We start from the raw sequence: 25,237 nt of genomic DNA, 5'->3' as shown, positions 1-25,237 counted from the left end.
GTGGAATTTGCCTGAGTCTTAATGGAATCCTCTTATGGTTTCTTCCAAGTTCAAATAAACAAAAAGCTCACAGGTTTACTCTGGGCCTGTGCAGCCACATCCAAACAGCCTGGGGACCTTCACAACTGTTTAAAAAGCCACCCTGCCAGAGAGGAACTGTTGCACCACATATATGTATGGAAGTGGGTGTATATATACACACATACACTGTGCAGAATTGAAAAAGGATTTTTTTTAACTAACTTTACAAATTAACATGGTGAACTAAGCTTTTTAGCATCATGTGACAACCCTGGTGTCATTTATAAACCAGTGAGTTCACAGTGGCTAGGAAAGACATTGAGCAGGAACTATGCAGAACTTAAAAAAGTAGAGTTGCATGGAAACAAAAAAATTAGTTCATACAAAAATGATTCAGGTGGAGCTTTGGAAGGATGTAATTCTAATGAAATGAAAGCCTGGTCACTAAAATTCCAGAAGAGAAAAAAAGGAAAGGATGACTTATGTAACAGTTCACCAGTACACACAGAAAATCAAGGACCACTTTTAACAAACATTAATTTAGGAAGCTTCCCACTGGACAGTGGCTCCATGGATATTGTCCCCCCTGCTCTCTTGTTAAACCCAGTGCTGAAGGCTTGAGGTGACACCAAACATGCCATGCCAGACCCTTGTCATGGGAAGAACCATGTCTGCATCATCCCAGGTCAGCAGAACTCCTTATTTATGTAATGAAAACCCATCTGATACACTAAATACACTAAATAAATATTTCAGAACCTCTGAGGCCAGCAGGACAAGCACGTGGCAGTGAAATCCAGGAATTGCCATTCCTAGCTTAGGCCAGGATCCCTACACAGAGCAAAGATAATTAGAGCTTTATTAAGTACCTGCAGGTGTTATTAGATGAGCCCATCTGTCCAAACAAAAAAAGGGAAACAAACTGACTGCTTGGTTGTGCATCCCAATATAGTTTTACATCCCCAAAACCAGCCTCACCTACACTTGTCAAATTTTAACCAGAAGTGCTCTGCCCCTCCATAAATTCCATGCTGTTCCACAAGTTCTCTGCCCCTGGGATTTGTGTTTTCCAGTGAAAAAGATCCTGAACGCTCTTCCCAAATCACATCCTGCAGGATTTCATCCTCCATCCACTGTATTTCCCACTCTGAAAGTCTATAAAGTATTCCTAACTCTCCCCTGGTTATCCAGAATTACAGCCTGAACATCAGAGGTTTCTCTTCAGTGTAAAGTGGGGAACTTCTGAAAAAAGGTAATTATTATGAGCCCTAAAAAATTAACGTGTCTAACGAGAGGCTAATGACAGGGGCCACGACTGCAGAAGAGGCACCTAAGTGCTTGGTCCAATTACCAACACCAGTTCAAACACAGCCTAATGCTCCACATGGTAGACAGAAGAATATTTAATGTGAAACCATAATTGCAGCTGTAATTTTCCATATTCCCTCCCCACAAGCAGGGCTGGAACCTGAGTGCATCCTACTGCAGCCTTCTGGGGAGATGGGTCAGGAGCTGGAGCTGTCTGGCAGCACTGGGCTCCTGGGACTGGGATTTCTCCTCAGTCTCAAGGAAAGGATAGGTACAACCTTTCAGAAATCATGAATCCCAATGTACTGCTTCAGTTAGGAAAAGTGAGATTACTGAAAACCATTCAGGTTTTAAAACCTGTTATTGATTTCCAGAAGGCAAGGATCTTGCTTTGAAGTCAAGTTTCCAAGAAGAATAATTCTGTGTTAAATATAATAATGAGGAGCCAGGCTCATCCTCAGGGATCCTTACAGGATGTGGACTGGGGAGGAGGCACTACTGGGACATCAGGTATTGCAAAATTGTTTTCCTTACTTATCTTTTGCACAGAGATGACAAATGTAGCTGTGAGCAGCCTGTGCATTAATCACACTCTGACATACCTGCATGTAAGAACACAGGTGTATTTACTGATTTCTATCATTACAGTCAGCCTTTTGCTTTGATTTCAGTGCAAGAAAATCCAATACTATGCAATCCTCTACTAATCTTTTTATAAGATTTTCTTCTTAATCTTGATCCTGACCATCCAGTTTTATTCAAAAGCCAGTTGCTCCTACAGGAAACAAGTTGTTTTATGAGGACTTGAGTAAAAAGCCTCTTGTCCTGCAAATACATGTCCTATATTTGCTAAAACTCTCATGACCATCATCTCTGCTGTCTTTATGTTCTTGGTGACTTTTTCCATGCAGGGAGTGACTGGCTGTGGGCTCAGTGCAGCTGACGTGATAACTTCAGATTCCAACAAAGCTGAGAAATTCAAAGGGGAAAAAAAATAAATTGACAACCTCAAAAACATCAGGATACAGACCCAAAGGTTTTACTACATCTAATTTAGCATACCTGGTAAAAACACCTCGAAATTAATCTAACTGTCATCCTGCTGACCTAAATAAAAAAACACAGCACAGAGCTTTTCATGTTGCTTCAGTGAGTGAAGCAATTCGGGGAAAACAAACTTTTGCTGCCTTTACACTTCCTGGCAAAACTCCTATGGAAACAGGCTCAGGCCCATAATGCTCATGCTCTGGGAGCACACAGTAGATAGAAATGAATCACCCAGATGAAAGAAAGCAAGAGCTCACTACAGACTTATTCAATACATTTACTGTTTGTTAGTTGAACTTCAGAAATAAAAACCCCACATAAAGCACTTCTGAGCAGCAACATCCCCTCCCTGCTGTAACAGATACCCTCAGCTGGGATTAATTCCCAAATTAATGTGCTGAACTGTGAACTGCTCCAGTGTTCAGAGGGGGTGGGAGAGAAAGGAGATAAAAAGAGGAGGAAAAGGAGCCCAGAGGAGGGAGGATGAGGAAGGGAGACACGGGGAGCTGAAGCACAATCAGCTCGATGGCAGATTAAAATGAGGCACACTTGTGTAATAATAAATCAGCAGAATTAATACAGGCTTATCTTCTACCAACTTAGAAGGGGGAGGTGACAAATTGCACTTGAGGACAAACAGTTTGACTGTTGCCAGCATAAGCTGAGTGTCTATAGGAAATGGCTAAATTTAGACAGCCAGCTTTTGATGAGAGCAACGGAAATTAATTCAAGTTTTTTGTCTGTGGTTTGTGTTTTGTTTTTTTTAAAGAGCTCTAGAATGTTACTCATCTCTTGAAACTCTTACCAAAAGAAGAGACTTCATAATGCACCATCCTCCCTGCCTACTCCCTCCTACTCTTCCCCCTATAAAAGGAAGAATTGCTCCTTTGGGCTACAGCAATTTAGGAACTTAATGCAGTTTAACAAATTCCCTATCTCTTGGCTGGAGCTGTTTGGCTCTGACAGATGAATCAGAGAAGTCCATAAACGTCTGGAGGATTCCTACAGACTTTTTCTTGCATGACTATATATGGCAACTACAGATCAAGTTATCTGCCATCGTTTGAACCTAAGCTTCAAACTTTTTACCTTACTCCTGGCTTTGCAGCAAACTTCCCCAGCTGCAGCACTGCTAAATTAGACATAAACTCACAACTGCTTTTCTCAAAAGCATTTTCCCAATCATTTCAAGGCAGTAAAAAAACCTGAATTAAGGTACACTTCAGTAAAATTTCACTTTTGTTGGTGTCTGTTGCCTCTCAGCAATTCATTTCTGTGAGGAGTGACCCAGACTGTGGTGCTGTGGAGCTCATGGTCTCATTCACACCATCCTGCTGTCATTGAGGGTGCACCTCACCAAGCAGCAGATGTTCTCCATCACTTATTACCTGAAATACCAAGTAACACCAAGTGCCATGAGAAGTCAAGCACCAACTGGCAAGAGGCAAAATCCACTCTTAAAAAAAACCAAAAAACAAAAAAGGTCAAAACTGCCCGACTGATGTACAGAGGGACTTACAAAGGAATTCCAGAAATGCCTGCAACACCCTTTCTCCAGAGAAATGCTCAATAAACTTCTCCCTATCACCATCTTTTATACATCTGATCATTTTTACAAGATGCTGAAGTGTACACATCAAAGCCAGCATGTGATACAACACCAAAGGCTTTTAGCTGCATCCAAAGCAAAGGGTACACCAAGTTCAAGCACCTTCTTTAAGCTAAATATTCCTAACACGCCTCAAAATGGATATCCAGGCCCACTGAGGGCTCAAGGCAGGAGCTCCTCAAAGCCAGGAGTGAAACAGGGTGAGCAGACTTGAAAGACTGGAAGCCAACATTGAGTTTTGGATGAAAAAAACATGACAGGGCTCACTTTTAAATGACATTTTAAGCAAATATCCAAAGCCAGCCTCTTCCTGGGCAAGAGGATTTGTATTTCTACAAATAATGGCCCTGGTGAGACCTCAGCAGATGATGAAGGTTGCTCTGAGAGTGGGGCAGAGGCACAGAGGGCTAAGAGCTGCCAGCACAAAATATAAGCAGGGTCATGCTCGGTCTGCTGAAACACTCCTAGGAAATGCAGACAAAATAGTGAAAGAAAAAGCTACTGTTCAGAGGAGATTGTATCTCACCCAGCTGCTTATTAACACCGTGCAGTTCAAACAAGTTATTTTAAATTCCTGAAGGCAGCCCTGTCTGGAAATGCAGTGTTTGAATAAGCACTCCTAAGACCCAAAGCCTATCAGGTTTTCCCACCTGACTGCAGCCTTACAGACACTGACATTTCTGAACCAGGGAGCTCCCTCTCAGCCAGGTCAGGACAGACACTGAGCAGCACCATGAGCGGGGCAAAAAAGGTAAAACTGGGCAAGAGACATCACAGAATCTCTGAATTGGTATTGATTAATCAAGCAACTTATCTGATTTTATAACTTCTATTTATTGGATCCTGATCGTCCACTTACAAAAAAATGTGATTGCTCATTTTTAAAATTGATTTTGGAATGGCTTGTGCAGCAATTGATGGCCCATCAGAGCTGAGGACTGAGATATTCACCCATGCCAGTGATCCATCAAAACAGACAAGATCATTTTTGAAGTTTGTACAAGAACAAGGAAACATTTCGGTGCCATCATCAGATAGGGGAAGCATAAACAACTGTTAGCACCTCTGGGGAGGGAGCAGGAATCATCCAGCTGCATTCCAGGAGTGGTTTTTCCTTAGGGCTGATGTAGGGAAAGCTCTGCAGACAGAAACTCCTGCTGGGTCAAGCTCCAGCTGTGAGTGTGGCTGCACAGACCAGCTCCCTGCACTGCCATCTGATTGTTTCCAGCTATATCAGACCTAGAATCTGAATTTTTAGGGTGGTTCTTCCTGCTGCCCTGCTGGATGAGCTCCCAGGGCTGAGCAGGGATTCCTCAGCCTTGCTGGCCACTCAGCAGAACCCTCCTGCTCCCTGGCTTGCCCAGCACCCTCCTTTTGACCAGGAGTTCACTTTTGGGATAAAGAGGCCCTTAGTGGGATCCAAACCAGCCAAGGTCATTCCCCCCATAAACAACTTGTCCAGTATTTCCTCAAGGACTTTGCTCTCTCTCATTTTTCTGCCCAATTTTTTAAACTTGGGAGCATTTCCCATTGAAAACCAGCACACTGAAGTGTGTAATATGTCCCTAAAACATAAATATTTGCCAGATTGTCATACAGAAATACTTCATTATCTTTTCAGTAAATGGCTAAAATGCAAAAACTTAGTTTGCAACAGCATGAAACACTCCTGAAAGTGTGAAAATTGTTGCTTATTTTCATGTAAGCTGAAGTATTAAAGTATAAATCACACTGTTTACATTAACTGATCAGAAGAATTCTAGTTGATGCGAGTAGGAAGCTGGAATTATTCACATTTTTTTCTCAACCCGGCTCTGTTAACTAATAGCTTTTTCACCCCTTATCAGCTGCACAAACAACAATGGATTTTAAATCAACTAAATGAGCTGTGAACTTCTCCTAAATGGGGGGCACATAATTTAAGGCAGCGCAGAAAGTTTAGCAGGAGTCAGGAGGGCTCCTCAGAGGGGCACATGTGGAGAGAGTTAAAGCTTCAAACCGCTATTTTCTCCCCCCTTACTCAAGTGTCAGCTGTGATAAGCCAAAATTAACAACCCTACACTGAACCACTTCAAATGAAGGGGAAAAAAATTCTTCTTCTTGCTATTCTAGGTATTTTAAGTTGCATATGAGCACGGTGGCTAAATATAGACAGTGACAACAAGAGACAGCATTGTCCCTTTGGGCACATTGAATATTATCTCAGAATTCCCATCTTCCTGGGCTGAGTCTCCAGTGTTGGGCTGGGGCTTTTTTTTTTGGTTGTTTTTCTTACTTAGCAAAATGTGTATTAACCCCTGCTTCGTTTTAGATGGAGCAGTTTAACAAAAAGTGTATTTAAGGGGGAATAAAAAGGAAATCCCGGTTCTGCAAAAGCACTAGAAAGCTTTCCAGTCATTTCCCTGTGTTGGTGCACTTAGAGCAGATGCCCCTGCTTTCAGAGAGGACTGTCACTCTGTTTTTAAAACTAGGAGGGCATCAATATGAAGCTTTCACAGCTTATAAACCACGAAGCCAAGCCGGTATCTTTGGACATAAAATTGTCTTTTTCTCCAGAAGTCACGCGCTTCACTTCCAGGTTTCAATCAGAAGTGTAAGGGACAGAATCAATAATTACTCGTTTCAAACACTTCCTAGGAGTGCAGCTACATTCTGGAAAGCAGCAGACTCACATGAGCCTTTAATATTGAACAGGAGCAGACTTTCAGAGGACACAGCTGCTCCTGACTTCTGCAGTATTTAAATACCACCGAGCGACACGAACGTTTCTGCTTAATGTCCCCAATGCACTCAGAACATTGACAACACTTCATTTGTAAGCCAGCTTCTATATAAAGTTTAATTTTTAAAGCCATCTATAAATTATCAATGACATCTGTTCTGAAAAATGTCAATTCCTATTCCTTAGGCTGGCAGAATCCATCTAGTTTGTGCAACGTCCTCTTCATATCTGAGCAATTTTAAAGATCTATTGACATATGGTTTTCAGGGGAGATATTGCTCTTGCAGGATTTCGTTGTTAAGACAAGTCTTGCTCTAATGTAAGGATGGCAATAAATACACAGAGCTGTTCTGGACCATATCCCCTGCCTCTGACTCCCAAAGGTTTGAGAAGTGACACCCCATAACTACCCCAGTGCAAGGCTCCCCTCCCACGTCCCACAAGCCCACGGTGACAGGAGCCAGCAGCTGCAGAAACCAGTTTGTATTTCACCTCCTGATCAATGAAGTGTGGGGGCATCATCATCACTAATTCCTGCAGCCCAGACTCGTTTATTTTATTGTGACAATGTACAAGCACAGGGCTGTCACCACAGACCCATCCCCTCAGCCAAACCCTGGTTTTGGTTTTTCCAGTCCACCTAATTGTACAGCACAGGCACAATTTAGTACATCAGTCTTTCATTTCTTCAGCTGCTGGGCACTAACACTGTGCCTTGTTAAAATGCAGTTAGGGTTGGTTTTATGCCCTTCTGACGTTACAAAAGGAGGGATAAAAATAATTTTCAAATGTCCACAGTCATCTTCCAAACCTTGTACAATACACACTGCTTCCACTTTTTAAAGAATACACACATTAAAAATATCTCATCTTTGTTTTCAAATCCAATACACTCTTTTTTCTTCTAATACACTCTTTTGGCCAATTTTCATTTCCTCACCAGTGAGCTCCTGAGTCCCTGTCTCAGAGGCATCCCCTAAAATCAAAAACAGGTTTCAAGAAAGTCTAATCTTGAAGTAACAATTGCACCACGTGCTTTGGTTCTATATGAACACATAAACTGTCACCAAGTCCTCTGACAATATTTGTCATTCAGCAGCAAAACAGACACTGCCTGCTTGTGACTCTGTAATTGTGGAGCAGCTGAAATCCTGCTTTCTGGTCATGGCAAACATAAATCAAGGAAAAAAACCTGCTCTATTAAATCTATTTGCTCTGGGAGAACAGGGATTTATCATCCTGTAAAACAAGTGGTCAATAAGATTCAGAAGTCCTTAGAAGAGATCTTGATGAATCAGGATGCCACAGGTGACACTGAAATTGTATTTGAAAGCAGAAAGGTGAATGCTCTATTTATTTCAGTCCACAGACAGGCTGGGGACTAAAAGCATCACAAACATAGCAGGATTTCCCCTCTGTATCCCCTCGGGGAGGATCCCTAACAGACTGTCCCAAGGGGCAGAAGCAGAAAGAGAGGACACAGGGCTGCTTTAAGTAAATCTAAAATGGATATTCTTTAGAGAGCCATCACAGAAGAAATGGTTTGCAGGAGTTTTTCAACACCACACAAACCTTGAGCAAGTGCAAAAAGGAAGATTCAGCAGCAGCAGGAGCAGGTCAGGTCCAGGGGCCCCAGGGAAGCCTTGAGTTGGAGACAATTCCCAGGGAATCCCATTAATGACTCGGGAAGGCTGGGCATAATCCCTGCTCACATCACACGATGATCCCCAACACAAAAGGGAGCTTGGTTTCTCACCCAGGACAAGAATTTGGTCCCAAGGGACAGAAAGGAAGCTTAAATAGCACAACCACATAATTAATAAGGAAATGAATATAGGTGTATTGTAATGGCAACTTTGGGAGTTGTTAAATTAACCACAGACTAATCCTTTTTTTTTTTTTTTTTGCTGTTTTTGAACAGAGGAATCCAATTCCACTGCTTTATATATTATAATATAATATATTATTTATATATTTGAATGCAGTTCCAGCAACTTATTGTGTGGAATGAACATCCTTCCCTAGCACAAAGAGCAGCTTTGGTGCAGGCACAGAACACTCCCCAAATGATAAAAACTCGGATCTGCCAAGGCACGCAGCCAGCCAGAGGCTGGCTTTGGATGGCCAAGCTGCATCTGGTTTCACTTTCCAGTAACAAAACAAAACTCACAGGCACCATTCATTATCTAGAGGTCCAACACCAAGGCTTTCAAATACACTTTCAGAACTAATTAAATGCTTGTTTAAAGCTGAAGTGAATGTAAATACTAAACTGAAAGTGAACTGATTAACTTGCAGCGTTTTGTGCCTGATAATCTCGGTGAAGAATGAGCTCCTGGCACTCCGGCCTTGTGCTGGAGGATCAATTTCCTGTTCACATCAAGGCTGCTGAGCAAACCTTCCCCACATTTGATTCGACTTAAATTCAAGTGTCTGCTTTGCCTTGGACACAGAGAATGTTTTCTGACTGGGGAGGATGTTTGGAATTTAGGGCCTAAACGGTGTCACCTTTGCCATTAGACTTGAGCCAAAATTCAAGGATGCTCAAGGCAGCCAGACCTCCCTCCTGTCCCCTGAGGGCTGGGACCACCACAACCCCTGACAGGAGTTCCACAACACCTCCTCTGGGTTTGTTTTAACTCACACTGGTGAGATCCACTCGTCCTCTGCATTCGATGTGGCTGAGCAGGAAAATGAGATTCCTAAGCTGCAGCCTTCATTCAGTTCCAAAGTATTATCTAGTAGCTAAAAAAAGACATCATTTGCTCCTACTACTGCTCCTTTTGCCAGTTCCTTATAAAGCCAGCCTGTCTTGCATCTTTCATGCCAGGAACTCCATATTTTAAGTCCTGTAACAATCATATATTGTTTATTTCTCTGCTTCTTTCACGCCAAGGTGAAAATTCCTAAATTTTATAAACTCATCCTACAGTAACACAAAGAAAAATCCAGAGGACACTCGAGCTCTCTCTGTGCTGGCCTGTGCCAGGCGAGGATGCAGCCTTGTATCAGACAGGATATAAGAGCCCAGACAGATGCAGTCTGAGGGAGAGGTACAACCAAAGAGCATTCAAAGGGAAAACAGGAGAGGCCGCCTCTCCCGAGAGCCAGGAGACATTTCTACACAGCATTCTTCACTGGGAACATCACGGGATAAAAAAATAAATGAGTCCAGTGTTTGCACTTCCATAGATATCCAGTTTCAGGCTGTGACAGGAGAGGCAGCACAACCCAAATTCAAGGCACTGCTAACAGCACCCGCTGCTCTTTTATTGTGATTGTTACAAGTCACATTAGTATAAATTTGTGAAGTGTTTTAACACTTTTTCATTTGAGCTTAATTAATTTTCATAGGATATTCAGCGCAATTAATTTTCATAGAAGTTTGAGCTTACTTAATTTTCATAGAAGTTTGCCAATTTTCTCATTTGTTGTTGAAATCACAACACGAGTTTTCCATATGCAAGGCAAATATAATAATATCAGCTCAAAAAGTCATTTTTGGACTTGTTTTTGTATTTCACAACCAAAAATACTTCCAGTGTAAACTGTTAACCGAAGCTCTGACAAGTTTTATTATAAATATTCCCAGCTTTAAAGAGAAATTTGAATATATTCACTTAGTGTATGTTCAAGACAGTTTAGGTCTGACAGCTTCAGATTATGCCTCATTTATATGGAGCAGTGATCAAACTCGTTAATATGTGAGAGAACTGAAGAGGCAGAGGATTGTGAATCAAACAGCATGAGCAAAGTTGTCGAGGAACATGAATAGCTGATGAGGATTTACTTAAGGTGATGGTTTTCATGGTCCCCCGTGCCAGGGTTTGTGGGGGAGATGAATAAGCAGGGAGGAGGTGGGAGCAGCGCTGCCTTAAGGCGAGGAGGAAGCTCCTAATCTGCCCATAATTCACCCCGTGTGCTGCCAGATAGGACCCTCTCCCCTCAGCCAAGGTGAGCCATTTGACAAGACAGGTAAAGCCTGCTCACAACCTTCTCCTGTTGGCTTTCCCACTGCCAAGTGTTGGCTGTGCCACCACGGCTCAGGAATTTAAGAAGCGTTCGTGCGGGGGAAAATCAAATCTCACTGTGAAGCAGCATCTCCTTAAGATTCATTTAATCTTCTGATAACACAAGCTGTGCACACACAATCACTGCAGATGATAATCTCCTGTATGTAACACTAAGTCTACTATTATTCCATTTATTAAAAAGTGCTATAATAATGTTTTGTGCATACATGTGCTAAAAAGACAAGTGGATTAGGAGATGGAAATTCAGGGTGCCTCTTCCTTACAGAGGATGGCTGCCTAATACCTCCCTCCACTTTCTTATGTACAGACATGGTTTAGCATGTTCTGCATGAGAGCTCTGCCAACAGCAGCTCCTGCAGCAAGAGTCAGAGGCCCCCACACCTCTGATTTTTGGGGGAAGGATAACCTCAGATCACAGACAGGCTCACTCGTTATCAGCTGTTCTTTTTCCTAAGTAAATAAATCATCAGCAGATGCAACTATTAGGGAAGAAGGGAGTGCTGACTGATTTGGCATAGACCCTTGCATTTCTGACATAAACATCCCTGGTTACTGCTGTGCAAAACATGCTCGTCCAAGTGATCAAATTTAATCTTTAAGAAATATGGAGTAGTTATGAACCAAACCCCAGAGAATTAAGAAATCTCTTATCAATATTCTCCAATCACCCAGTTCTTCAGAGCTGTTCAAGTCACGAGGCAGCACTAACTGGGATGGTACTGCTCATGCCCAGACCCACAGAGGGACTGTGTGAATGAGAGAAGATGATCATCACCAGCACTGCTGCATTTCTGTTTGCAATCTCCAGTCCCCTCGCGCTGCTCGGGGCAGCTGCAGGGAGAAGCTGCCCAGCTGCCCTTGTGCTGCACTCACAGAGGGAGCTGAGCCTCTCCCAGAGCCACTCCAGGCTCCTGAGCCCCCCAAAGCCACTGAGGCACACAGGGGACACTTCTGAAAGGGACAAGGCACAGAATGCTCAGGGCTGAGCTGCACATGCACCCCTGGCCATGCCTGGGATTTCCTGCTCAGAGCAGGGCACCCCACAGAAACCCTGGGCTGGGAGCCAGGCTCCTCCAGCTCTGCCTGGACTACAGCTCCAGGCCAGAGAGGGGGAGAGGGAAAGGGAGAGAGAAAGAGAGAAATAAAGAGAGAAATAAAGAGAGAGAGAAAAGGGAGAAGGGAAAAAGGGAAAAAGGGGAAAAGGGGAAAAGGGGAAAAGGGGGAAGGGAAGGGAAGGGAAGGGAAGGGAAGGGAAGGGAAGGGAAGGGAAGGGAAGGGAAGGGAAGGGAAGGGAAGGGAAGGGAAGGGAAGGGAAGGGAAGGGAAGGGAAGGGAAGGGAAGGGAAGGGAAGGGAAGGGAAGGGAAGGGAAGGGAAGGGAAGGGAAGGGAAGGGAAGGGAAGGGAAGGGAAGGGAAGGGAAGGGAAGGGAAGGGAAGGGAAGGGAAGGGAAGGGAAGGGAAGGGAAGGGAAGGGAAGGGAAGGGAAGGGAAGGGAAGGGAAGGGAAGGGAAGGGAAGGGAAGGGAAAAAGACTTTTTTTTTTTTCTGAGTGGGAGAACCCCAGGCTTGTTTTAGCACCAAAAATATCTGTTTATTTCTTCATGTCATCTGTGAATTCTGAGGAGCCAGAGTTGTAGTTAAAGACAACACACACCCAAGTGCAAGTTACTTCTGTTCTGTCTGTGTGCACATCTCCTGATCCTCCTCTGCTTTCTCTCCCACTACTCCCTCAGCTGGAAGTGAACCCTGGCTGCATCAGCACAATATTCCTTGGGGCAAAAGCCAGTAAATAAAGTTTATTAACATCCCTCAGCACTGACTTCAAACCACTGTGGGCTCGTGCTCGCCTGTGGGCTCATCCCACTTCTGCAGAAGTGCAGAAATCTCCACCTGACCACTCTTTTCTCCCAGAAAATTAATGGCTATCACATCTTGAATTTTTCAGACAAGTGATACTTAGAAACTACTGACAAAAGGCCACTTCTCAATTACTCTGATGGCAGCTTTCTCATTATACCAGCTGTGTAAAGCTGGTCCCAGCAAGTTCTTTGAACCACACTTACTTGAGACAGGTTTTCTGAATTTTCCTGCTTAAGCTCCACAGTACAAACTGCTAGAAACTGGTTCCAGGTAACTTATTAAAAACCCCAGCTGATATATGTGAAATGGCTTTCCCAACCATCTTAACCTTTTCTGACCTTTCCTGTCCTTGTCAATGGCCACACTGAGTTCCTGCCCTGCTCTCTGGGTGTTCTCAGTGCTTTATCTCTCTTAGCAGTGCTGCAGGGCCACACAAATTGCTGTAAAGTGCCATTTCCTGACATTAAACCAAAAAGGGAACAAGTTAAGGGCAGGGTTTCTGATGCATTTCTTCACTGTTTTGAATACAAGCTATCAGCAGGACAACCAGAAAAATTAGGGTACTATTCAATTAGGGTGCTATTAAATTAACCAACTCAGATTTTTAACCTGGTATTTCATTCCAGCAACCTCACTGCTTTGTAAAAAATGCACTTCATTAGTGGTCTACAGTCAAGGTATGCAATAACCATGCTCAGGTCCTAATCTTTTAGGATACAGAGAAGTTTCAGGACACAAAGATTGAGTAAGTAGCAATCTCTCATGCTTCCAAGGAAAAAAAGGATTTTGAAAGCATGACATCATGTTTTAGAGTAAGAGTTCTTTTCAAAATTAGTACTAAAAATTTAATCCTGTGATCTACACAATTTGGTTTTGAAAAATTGATGTCTCTTATGAAATAGCTGCTGTTTTGAGCTTGTAGCCCACGTGTTTTAACTGTGTGTCAGTAACATGATTTATCATAGAAGGACTGTGAAAAGCCAAATACTCATTCTGCCAATAGCAGCAGCATTTTGAAGTCCAGCGATGGCCTCACACCCACAAGCTGGGGAGGACAGACCTGGCTGTGATCCCTCCCTTTAGCCTCCCGTTTTCTTCCTCTTTCTGCTTTTAAATGGAGCCCAAAGTGATTCTTGATCCCAATATTACATGTAAACCTTAGCAGAGAACATTTAGAAGTGGTAATTACCAACCATTTCCCTCGATAATTAGCTAATAAAAAGGTGTATTTTTAATGTGGATTGCCAAACTCTCCACTAATCATCTCACACCACTTCCCCACAGTAACAATTATTGAAAAACAGTTTAAAAACGCATAAACAAGAGCATTTAGCACTCATTTACTTTAGACCAAATGTCAATAAAACCTCAAGTCGCTGCGGACTGGCTGTGTCCAGAAACCCAAAGCAAAGGAGCAGCTGGGGCTGGGCTGGAGCTGCCTGTTTCTCTTTAAACCATTGCTGCTTTCCCCAGTGCTACCACTCTTCCCAGCTCTCCAGGGCTTCCACCTCCAGCAGCACCAGGGAAGGAAGCCCAGGCTGCCAGAGCACGCTGGGACAGGAGGAACAGCCAAGAACTTCTGTGTTTGTCCTGCTCAGTTGTTCCCAGAGTTTCTGGAGCCCTTTCCCATCTCCAGCACACCTGGAAAAATAGGCTGGGTTTCCTCCAGCTCTGGCTTTGTCCTGGGAAGAGCAGCAGTGCTGCCTCTGCCTGGGCTGAGCAGGGGAAGGTGGAGGGAGCTGAAAGGCAGCTCTATATCCAGTACACACACAGCAATTTGTTACTGTGAAAAACCATCTGTTTCTCGGTATTACAATCCTCAGAGGGGAAATTATAGCTAGCGTTCAACATAAAACATCAATTTAAACCATCAACTATTCATAATTTCAATTCTTTATTGGAAACCAAGGACATAAATGTCAGGGAATAAAGCAATATTTCTTTTATTAACTGTTCCATTCATCTGGCTATTAAATAAAACCAGGACCTTAATAAATAGCATTAGCCTTTGTACTGACAACCACCCCAACTAGCACCATAATTCTAAATAAAACGCATTATATTTCTAGTTCCAAAGTAAAAATTGGGATTAAAAAGCATTTCAAAACATATGCAGAGAGTATTTTTGCAGTGTTGCTGCTCCTGTGTAGTTAAATGCTTCAACAAACAATACTGACCAAATAACCCCCCCCACATTTATCTGCAAGTTTCCAGTCAACCACCTCCCCCCTGATGATATTCTACAACATTAATATTACTAAAGAACAGACAGGATTCCAGCACTGATGCTGCCTGTTACCAAATGGAATTATTCATTTAATCCCCTGCTCCCAGATACCATGCCTGCTACAAAAAATAATAACAATAGTAGTAACATTAAAAGAGGTGGGTGGGTGGAGAGTGGGAGAAAGGAAGAATGGCAGAGACAGGGAATGTGCTCTTCATACAGCCTGTCATCACCCTTTACTAATGGCACAAAAGTCTGTGTTTATGTTGACAGTTATAGAGTATTTCTGCAGTTTGGTATTTAAGAGTTACACACAAAAATCCTGGAGTCCAACAGCCTGGGACAGGGAATGCAGATCTGTTTGTAATTCTGTTGTGTGGAAATGGAGACAGAGCTGCATTTGCTGCCAGCTTGATGGAGAGCTGCAAAACTGAACTTTGTGTGATTAGATAAGGCTGTTGGGGAGTCTCCCTGCACCTTGGAGGAAAAGGAGAATTCTCTGAGAGCTGAGGAGTCCTGAGAAGTCCACAGACTCACTATTAATGTTCAGATAATTGTCCATTATTCCTCCTTAAGAATAGCTCCCCTGCTCTTAGCACTACCAGCATGGGGTACTCAAGAACACCATTACAGGGGAAAGGAAGCACAACTGTAATCAAAACAATGATTACTATCACCTTCATTTAAATGCAGAGTGAGAAATGAATACAAAAATATTCACTTGAAAGTGAAAGCTAAGAAATTAACTTTTTCCCCATGGACATCAGAAACCTCACCTCAAAACCAGGAATTACTTGTACATTTTTTACATCCCTTTAGAGCACACATTAGTTTCTCCTTCTGCATTTAAATGAAGGCAATGGTAATCATTGTTTTGATTACAACCGTGTTTCCTTCCACCCAAAATGGGGTTCTTAAGGACCCCATGCTGGCAATTCTAAGAGCAGGAGAGCTGTTCTTAAGAAGTAGTAATGGACAATTATTGCAAGTGTTAGCAGTGAATCCATGGACTCCATTGGTCCCCCCATCTACTTAATGCAGCATTTCCCTACAACTCCTCCCAGCTCCACACACAATAAAACCCATCATGCCAACATTAAGAAAAAAACCAGCGTGATTAAAATACACTTGTCATTGTGATAGGATAAAAACATCTTTCTGCTTCTTGTAGGGTTTCTTTATGAAGATGGAACCAGGAGTGTACAGTCAGAATGTTATTGGAGCATAACAATGAAGTTTATACTGAGTTTTCATAAATGAAAACTGATAAATGCCTGAACTCACCTCACATCTTCTTTTGTCTTCAGTCATTTCCAGCAGCCTTAAATCACTTAACCTCATCCTTACTCTGTGTCCTGGCAGATGGCCACCACCTCCTCCTCCTCCTGCTCAGTTTCACCACCCTCTGCACTCCTAGCCCTGAAGTCTGTCCCAGTTCACTGTGCTTGGGCACACTAAAACTTCCTGACATGTGGAAAGCTGCCTTCCAAATCCCTGCCTGCTGTTTCTGATGGAGACAGCCTCCCCAGCTGCCCACAGCAGGACTGAGTTCTGCTGAGGAGGGATTTTCAGTGTTATCCTGGTTTGGGGATGATGCTCAGACTCTTACAGCCTTTTTTTAATACCAACCCCAATCCCACCTGCTTCCCAACACAACTGGGCAGCACCAATTGCAGCAGATATTCCTATTTTACATCCCCAAACAGTCAGAAATTGGATTATTGAGGGGAAGTAATGCCCAGGCTCATTAGCCAGGGTTAAGCACCAGCCACAGGGTTGAAGCAGAGTATTACAGTCCAAGGAATTGCTGTGGTGCTGTCCCAGGGAGAACTGACACCCACCAGAGCTGGGCTTTTCCTCCAGGTACCTCCTCCAAGCTTTGTGATACCTGATTATCAAATTCCACCTCCTAACAACACCTTTCCTGTAAGCACAGGGCAGCAAATGATACTTGAGGAATTGTCAGCATGTCTAGTTATCCCAGTTTAATAAGAGACTTCATTTCCTTACAGTACCTACTGCCAGCATTCCCCAGAAAGTTATCAATTCTGCCCTCCCACCCCCTGTCTTCATCAATTATGATCAACGAGCTCCTGAATAAATGCAAACACATCCACAGTCCAAGCAGGGCTGCAATCCACACAGTCAGGATGGATTTACATCAGTGAATTCAGTAAATCCAATCACAGTGTCAGTAGCACCACCACAGACTTGACTCTGCACATTTTTAAGGAGTAAAAATCAGGGCAATCAAGTTCTGTCACACCTTGTTACTGCTGCTTTCAGGTTTCCTGGCATGTATTGAGCACAGAGCTGGGCAGAGCCCTGGGATGCTGCTCACAGTGGGGATGCCTTGTGCAAAATGCACTGTGAGATGGACACAGGGGAAGGATTGTTTCAAACAACAGGGATTGTAAAAATTTACTCCAAATTTAAAATGCCTGTAGGAAACAAAAGCCTCTAATAGCCAAAAGCAGAGAACAAATATGGGAACTTTTATAGTGGGAATTTATTCTGAACTCCAAATGAGGAATGTTGGGGAGAGGGTTTTGTGAGACACACAGAACTCAAAACAACACAGTAACAAATTCACAAAATTGGTAGATCACAAACCTAAGGGGGAGAGAAGTTGAGCAAGAGCTTACCAGAATCTTAAAGAGCAGCAATTAAAGACACAGGTCCAAACCTAAAGAGGAGGAGTGTGAAAAGGGCCAGTGGCTAAAGCAAAGCTCTCCCCTGACCTCAAATGAAAGGGATGAGGCACTTGGGTGAGACTGCCAAAGGCAAGTGTAAACATTCAGCATAAACATTTGGAAATGAAATCAGAAGTGTTCCAGCAGAGAATGGGAGAAAACCAGCAACAAATCCAACAAGCAGCAAGAAACACATTTTATAAATAAAGGAACAGTGGAATGACAAGCAAAGGGAGCCCTGGCAGATCATCCAGTGGAAAAGGGACATCAGGAGCCCAAGGGATTCTTGTTACATCAGCTTTTACTAAAAGGCCTGTCAGTAGATGGATAGCATGAGAAGAGGGGAGGGTTTCAAACTTTATCTGGAACACATGACAAAGATGTCAATTAAAGGGTTTAGGTATTTTCAGACTGGCTTGGCTGCATAAACTTTGTCACTGTGTGTGCTGAAAAACTGGCAAATCATTCAAGACATTTGTTGTTACCTTTACAAGGACCTAAAAGGGCCAAGGAGAAAAAGGAGCAGAGGACAGGGAGGGTTGGGCAATTCTTCAGAAATCAAGGAAAACTAACATGAATCACCACCTGCTTATAAGCACCCAGAGGAAACCCCAAAGGTGGCTCTAAATTGTCAAAAAAACCAACTTGTTAAAGCAAGTTAAAACTGATTTCCTTCTTTGAGATGCTAAGGAGCTTGAAGGACTGAGGAAAAACCAGGGAATGCCACAATTTGACCTGAGGGAGGCTTCAGTGAAGTCTTGCTGAGCACACCCTGCAGGAAGGTGAGGAAACCTGCTCTGGACCACAGAGCAGCACTGTCAGAAGTTACCAGCAGGTGTTTGTCAAACCCTTTGGTGGGTAGGGAGAGGTTCTTGCCTGGATCTGCCCCACTCCACTGTCCCCAGTAACCCTGTGACAGATAAATTATTTAATCTGCAGAGAAAGGAGCCTGGTGTGTACAGCAACAGTGACAGGTGAGGGGATTACAGTTCCAAGGAAACCTCACAAACTGAAAAAATCAACATAAACCCCAAGAAGCACAAAAACCCTTAAACCCTAAGTTTCTATATAAATGTTTAATGTAAAAGACTGCACTAGAGCAGGAACAACTGCAGGAACCCAGTCTCAACTGGGCACTCAGCAGTTTGAAACAAAAACAAAAAAAAAGTAGTGATAATGCTGGATCACAAGTTGAACATGACTCAACAGGGTCCTTCTGTTTCAAAGGAGGGAGATATCGTTCTGAGAAGAGCAAACCCACACAGAAAGCCAATAAGATGTGAAATAATTCTTCTGCTCTAGTGAGTGTTGGACAAAATCTTCCAGCTGAGGCTTTGCTGGCTTTGGGTCTTGCATTTCAAAACTGATATAGCTCAATTTGAGAACCTCCAGAGCAGTGGAAATGATCAGAGAGGCCCAGGAAGCTTCGTCTGCAGGCAAGGCAAGGCAAGGCAGGAGGGCAGCTCAGCCTGCTCAGGAACCAGGAAAATGAAACCAGCTTCCCTGGCATCAGCACAAACCAGGCAAGGAAGGAACAGGGGCGGTTCTGGGATGCAGGAGAAACTGGATAACAAAGCACAGGCTGCTTCAAAATAATCCCTGGCTAAAATCATCACAGGAATGCTGGTTTGGGAGAGAGAAAGTGATGGAGCAAATGGGATTTCAAATGGAAGATATTGCTCTAAAGAGGCAGGGGGCAACATGAGCTCCATGTTATGGACAGAGCACAGAGAAAAGGGATGCCTTGAGAAGGCTGGCCTAGAACAGAGGCTGGACAGAGTTAAAGAACAAAGTTTATTTATTAAAAGGCCTCAATGGATCCACCACAAGAGCCCAGCCAGGGCTGTACCCAAGATGAACCAAAATGGTCCCAAAATGCACAAGCAGTCACAGGGTCTCTCACTTTTATCAGTTCTGCTCCATTTGCATCTTGCAGTTCATTGTCCAATTCCAGCTTCAGGTCATGAAGTCCCACCCTTTTTGTTTTCTCTCTTCAATTCACCATTATTTGTGCTCTTGGGCCTGAGATTTGGATCATTTCTCCTTGGTCCCAGCTGGAACAGGAATTGTTTTGTCTCCCTGCTCTGTGCAGAGAGCTCACCATCCCATAATATGAAGCCGAGACCCACACACTAAAGCAGCATACAACCTGAAAAAAATAAAAGCTAAAACTTAAGGCATCAAAGGAAGTAAGGAAGTAAAGGAACTGAAGGAACTGACACATCACTAGTGCTCAGGAACAAGGCTGTTCTGTCATGGCAAATAAAAGCACCAGAAATAACAGTCTGTGACCCTCCCTCAACCTGGGAATTAACAGGTTAAACAGACATCTGCCAGGGACAGCTGATGGACCATGGGACCTGAGTTCTGTCCAGCTTTTCTCCAAAAACATCAAGCTGAGCCTCCATTAAACACGGGTGGTAATGCAAGGTGCTGATTCCTCTCTGTTCCACCCAAAGCACACCCTGAACATCCCTGGGCAGGTCATTCCAGATAAACACTAAACCAAGCAGCCCAAAACTTGCAGAGACCTTTTTGTCCAGACTTTACTAAAAAGTCTTGTAGAAAAGTCCAACAGAAAGATGAACTTAACTTCCCCTCTCCACAGAAACTGAAACAAAAGCTTAAACACCTGGAATTATGGAGCAAGATCCTCTTTTCTCTTACTTGATTCCTACTCACTCCCTATATTGGTGTTTCCAATTCCTACCACGAAAGTGAAAGTTAATTCCTCAAGCACAAGATGAAGCTCATTTATTTTCTCCCAAATGCTCCTTTTAAAAAGCATTTCACATTGCTTGGAGGAAGGCTTTATATCCTAAAATTCATCACCGTGATGGGAGGGTTGCAATTTCTCATGCCTTGCTCAAACAGGAATGACTTTGGTTTTTTTAATTGGAAGAAAAAATGAATTTATTTGTTTTGAAAGCATTAATGTTTTAAATCTGGCAGGGAAAACTGCCTGAACCTATTTGCTCTCAGCTAAGCAACAAATAATTTGGACTTGGACCTGCAGTCACGTACAGGGAAGATGCAGGGGAAGAATATGCACTTTTGGCAGGAATCAAGGCCATTAAGGAGTGGGAAGCTTCATGCTTCTCTGATACTTTCTACATTTAATAAACCTGAAGTAAAGTTGAAACAATTGCTTCAATCATACAGGAAGAAAATCAAGACTAATGGTGCATTGAATTCTAAGCACTTTTTTTTAGAATATTCCATTCAGAGCAAAGGGAATATGTGCTAAAAAAAAAAAAAAAAAAAGGGGGGGGGGACCCACCAGGTCTGTTTTAAAGGTGGTTTTCTTGTTGTTTTATGTTGTTTGGTGGGTTTTTTTAAAAGCAGAAGCAGAAAAACACCTCTAATCTTCTCCATTACATAAAACATGGTTTTCCACTCTGGTGTGGACAATGCATTTCCTCACAGAGTCTGGGGACATCCTAAACAGCAAAAATCTCATTTTCCTTTGCTTCCAGCCTAGACCTTTCCAGTCAGAGTTCTATCTCCCAGGACCAGCATTAGGAATAATAACATTTGCACAAAGGGCTTCTTTGGTCACTTTTTCTTTGATCTGACCTGAAGCTGCATGGCCAGAATTCACCTTTTGTCCTGCTTTGGTAAATCTGGGTGCCAGGCTATAAACCCCTCCTGCAGATAATTCTCATCATGTGGATGGAAAATGGAATCATTTTAGAGACAACTGAAGTGAAACTTTTAGAATGTTTAGTACTAAAATGCATTTCAACACGATTTTATTGCACAACTGAAAAGGCTGTGAAAAATTAAACAAGAAGCTGACTCATGCACCTGTATAATGACAAGAAGAAGCTCCTGTTTGATTTCTGCATTTTGAGCCAAAGCATATGAAGCCATAAAAACAAAGCAGCTCCTTGCAACAGGCTCATAATGAAGCTGGGACTGTCCTCCCCTCTCACTCTGCAAAGCTGCTTTCACAACGAAGCCTTTGGGATTCTGGCACAGAACTTGCTCTGAACTATAAAATTCTGAACATGATTTAACATGAAAATCTGAGGACATCATGGCTTTTGGAGGCTTCCTCTATGAAGCTGTAATTTCCTACCAGCTCTTTGTTGGGCAAAGAGAGGCTGTGATTCTTCACTCCTGCTCGTAGGACAAGAGGAATGGCCACGTTACTGGGCTGTGTATGAATTCTCTCCACTTCCCCTTCCTCTCTCCCCTGCTGCTGGTTATTGTCATCCCTGACTGAGATAATACATGATGGCATTTTTAGGAACACAAAAATATTTATAAAATCTGCCCTAATTACAGCCTCCCAGAACTACCTGCCTTCCCTCCTTTCTCTCAAGACCTCTTTGCTAACTGGGTTTGCTGCATTTCCCAGGACCCTGCTCAGCACCTCTGGTGGCACTGCAAATGCTGCTGTGAAGAAAACTAATTTACCTGCTTTTTCCTTCTAAGAAAAAAAGCATTCAAGCCCTTTTAAATGCCAGAATAACAAGAGCTGCCTTTGTGATCTTCAGATGAGCATGAGAGATCCATGTAGCTCGCTGCAATAAAGCAGGAAGGAACAGAGATACCCCTACAAACTAACCAGCAGGTTAAAAGACAGGAATTTGAAGTTTTTGCTAACATACCAGCTTTGATCCTGAACAACAAAAAACACCTGGTTTACAGAATATTAATAGATGCATCTTCCATGTGTGCAGGGAAGTGTTTTACTTGCCAGCAGAACACAGGCAGCCTGTAACATGAATATCTATAACCATGTCAAATGGAACATGCAAAGAGCTTTTTTAGGCACTGAATTAATGGCCAAGGAGAGACACTGAAGACTCCATTCATTTATAAAATTCAAAGACTCCAGAGAGCAAAAGCTTGGAAAATAATAACACCACAACATGTCTTAGCCAAGCTGAGCATTGCAGGCACTGCAAACTTAACTCCAAGAGAGCAGCACTTCTGCTGTAGGTTTTCCACATAAACCAAACTCCAACAGATCAGAAACTACTGCTGACATAATGAGTCTATCTCCAAAATCAGAAAAGAAAAAATCCCTTCCTTGAAATCATGCCCATTTTTGTGAAGCTCCTTCAAAGCAATTAAACCCACCTTAATTTGAGACCCACACAGGATGGGACTGCTTCATTTGGTGCTTCAGAGCAGAATATAAATACGATTTCTAAAAGGAGATAAGCTGTTAATGACAGGGGTTGTGAGTGCTTTCTAAACTTTCCTTGTCTCCCTAATCAGTACCAAGAATAAGTGAAATCAGAGGTGGGGTCACTGCTCCAGGGAAGCCCCTTCCCAGAAAGGAAATGATCCCAGAATACAAAATGCAGGAAAAAACCTCATGTGACAACTCCAGCAATGTCTCCAGCCCCCTTCTACCTCAGCCAGGCTTTTTGTGAAAAGAGGATCCATTTAACAGAACATACCTACCATTCCTGAGCCACTCCAATCCCAAAAGGAAAAGAACACATTAATCTCCCATGCCTGTGGTAGGAGCTGGGAGGCCATTTAGGAATCTTTCCTGAAGAAAAGTGCTCCATAAATATAAAATATGTAATTGACACCTCAGTGACCCTATCATGGGGAGCTGATGTGGGGAAGTCTCTTCTCCAGCTGCATGGAAGCAGTTTCCATCATCCTTCTTGGTACAGAAAGAATAAGTTTTCATCATCAATTGAAAATAATGTGCTTTTTAGGGACATCCATTCAGAAATCTGCTTGATGACCCTTAAATTTTGATTATAATAGCCTTTTTGTAATTATATGTACATTTTTATTGGAGTATTTAAAATGCTATTGAAGATGAGATGAACAGCAGTTAAAAGAGAATGAAATCAATATGGTTATCTATGGTTATCTATGCAGGTAATCAGACAACTTTTTTTAAGGCTTGTTCCTTGAACTTTAAGGCTTTGGGGGATTTTTTTTGTTTGTTTTGGTTTGGTGGGTTTTTTTTGTTTTCCTTTTTTTTTTTTTTTTGTTAGCACAAGGTAAAATTTCTGTTCTAAGCCACCTAAATGTCATAAAATTTCCTGAATGGCACAGCTCTGTATCACATAACTGAGAACTTTTTTTCCTTTATAAAACAGAACTGAAGAAGATACCAGAAAAATCATTAATCTCATTAAAAGACCTTAGAAATGAGGCCCCTTGCAAACTGGACATGGAAGTGATGTTCAAACACAGGTTTCTTCAGTAATAACAAAATAATGTGCAAGTAATTAGGATTTTGGTGTTTATTGCTGTATGTCAGGATGTTAAGTACTCCCACTATAAATGCTCTCAGAATCACTAAAAGGATCTTTTCCACAAATGAAACACATTTCTAAGTGAGCCTCAATATCACTGCTGGAAAAAATCTGCTTGGCACAAGGACTGGGATTATACAGAAAGAGGAAAACTCCTACAAATTTCAACTGACAAAGAAACATGATTTTAATAAAAAGGGGATTTGCTTGAGAAATTGTCCTTTTATCAGCAGTAAAAGTGCTGCAATTTTAAGATGTTGCTCAATCATTTTAAGATTTAAGGAAACTGTTTGAAAGCACTCTCTAATAAAAATATAACCAATAATAGAAGGATGTTGTAGCAACTAAAAGGGTATTAAAATTGTGCTTTTGTTAGTTCTAAGTTAAGGAACAATGGCAGGATTAGCAGGAAACTATTACGAAATTAATCTGATTAATGCCTTATAAATAATGAAGCTGTACTTAAAAGGGTCCACAAGCTCCACCATGTCAGAACATGGGTCTAACCCATGATGCAAGACTAAAAAGGAGGATATTTTCCCTACTAATTAAACAGCAAAAACTGAATCCTCCCAAAAATCAAGTAAGAACAAACAGGGAAGGGAAAATAACAGTATGACTTGTAAAAACACAATAAAATTAACTGCAACCAACTCCACCCTCCTCATAATCAGTCTCAGAGGAAAGAGCAAGACTTTATTCCTGTTGTGTTGCACACTATCACAATTTCTCCACACACAAATACCTCCTCTCCCTGATGTTTTTGTTAGAAGGATGCAAAACCCTTCTGAGCAGAAAGACAGGAGAAGGACACAAGGGACAACCAGTTTTGGGCACAGCCTTCATCCAGCTCTCTTCAAAGCCACAGACAAAAATCCATTTCAGTTATTTCAGGTCCATTTTAGGGACCATGGTAAATCCCAGCTCGATGCTGTTCATGTCTTCCTTGCTAAAATAAGTCTAAAATCAGTGATTACAGGGATCATTCCAACTCCAGTGAAGTGAGCTGGAATAAAGCTGGCAGACCAGTCTCCAGTCTGAATGCTGGTCCCAGTGCTGAACGAATCTTGGTGCTGCTGTTCTGGCAGTTTGGCTCAAAAAACCTTTGGGACTGAAAAAAAAAACCAAACCCAAACCACCCCAACAACCTTTTTTTTATTAAAAAGTAAAGCAAGGTTTGTTGTGAAGAGTTAAATCATAGAATCACAGATGGTTTGGGTTTAACACCATCTTGTTTCACCCCTTCCTCTAGCCCAGGTTGCTCCAAGGCCTGTCCCACCTGGCTCTTCCCCCCCTGCTCCATGACTACCAAAATTAGATTTTACATTGTAACTGCTAGTCAGGATCCTAAAAAATAAGGCTGATTTTGAACATCACTCATAATAAATGACACCTACCCAAACTCACTTTCTGAATAAACCAAAATCAGGGAAGAGAAAACAATTTAAAAGTTCCCACGACTGTAATCCCATTTAAACA

General features: G+C 42.4%; 1 protein-coding gene across 7 annotated transcripts in view; it reads right to left on the bottom strand.

The window, feature by feature from the left end:
* CUX1 (cut like homeobox 1) overlaps positions 1-25,237 on the bottom strand; it is a 269,325-nt gene that overhangs the window by 171,177 nt on the left and 72,911 nt on the right. The window lies entirely within an intron of this gene.

The sequence above is a fragment of the Haemorhous mexicanus genome, chromosome 22, assembly GCF_027477595.1.
Source record: "Haemorhous mexicanus isolate bHaeMex1 chromosome 22, bHaeMex1.pri, whole genome shotgun sequence".
Lineage (NCBI taxonomy): Eukaryota > Metazoa > Chordata > Aves > Passeriformes > Fringillidae > Haemorhous > Haemorhous mexicanus.
The sequence above is the reverse complement of the archived record's forward strand: the minus strand, read 5'-3'. Positions and strand labels throughout refer to the sequence as shown.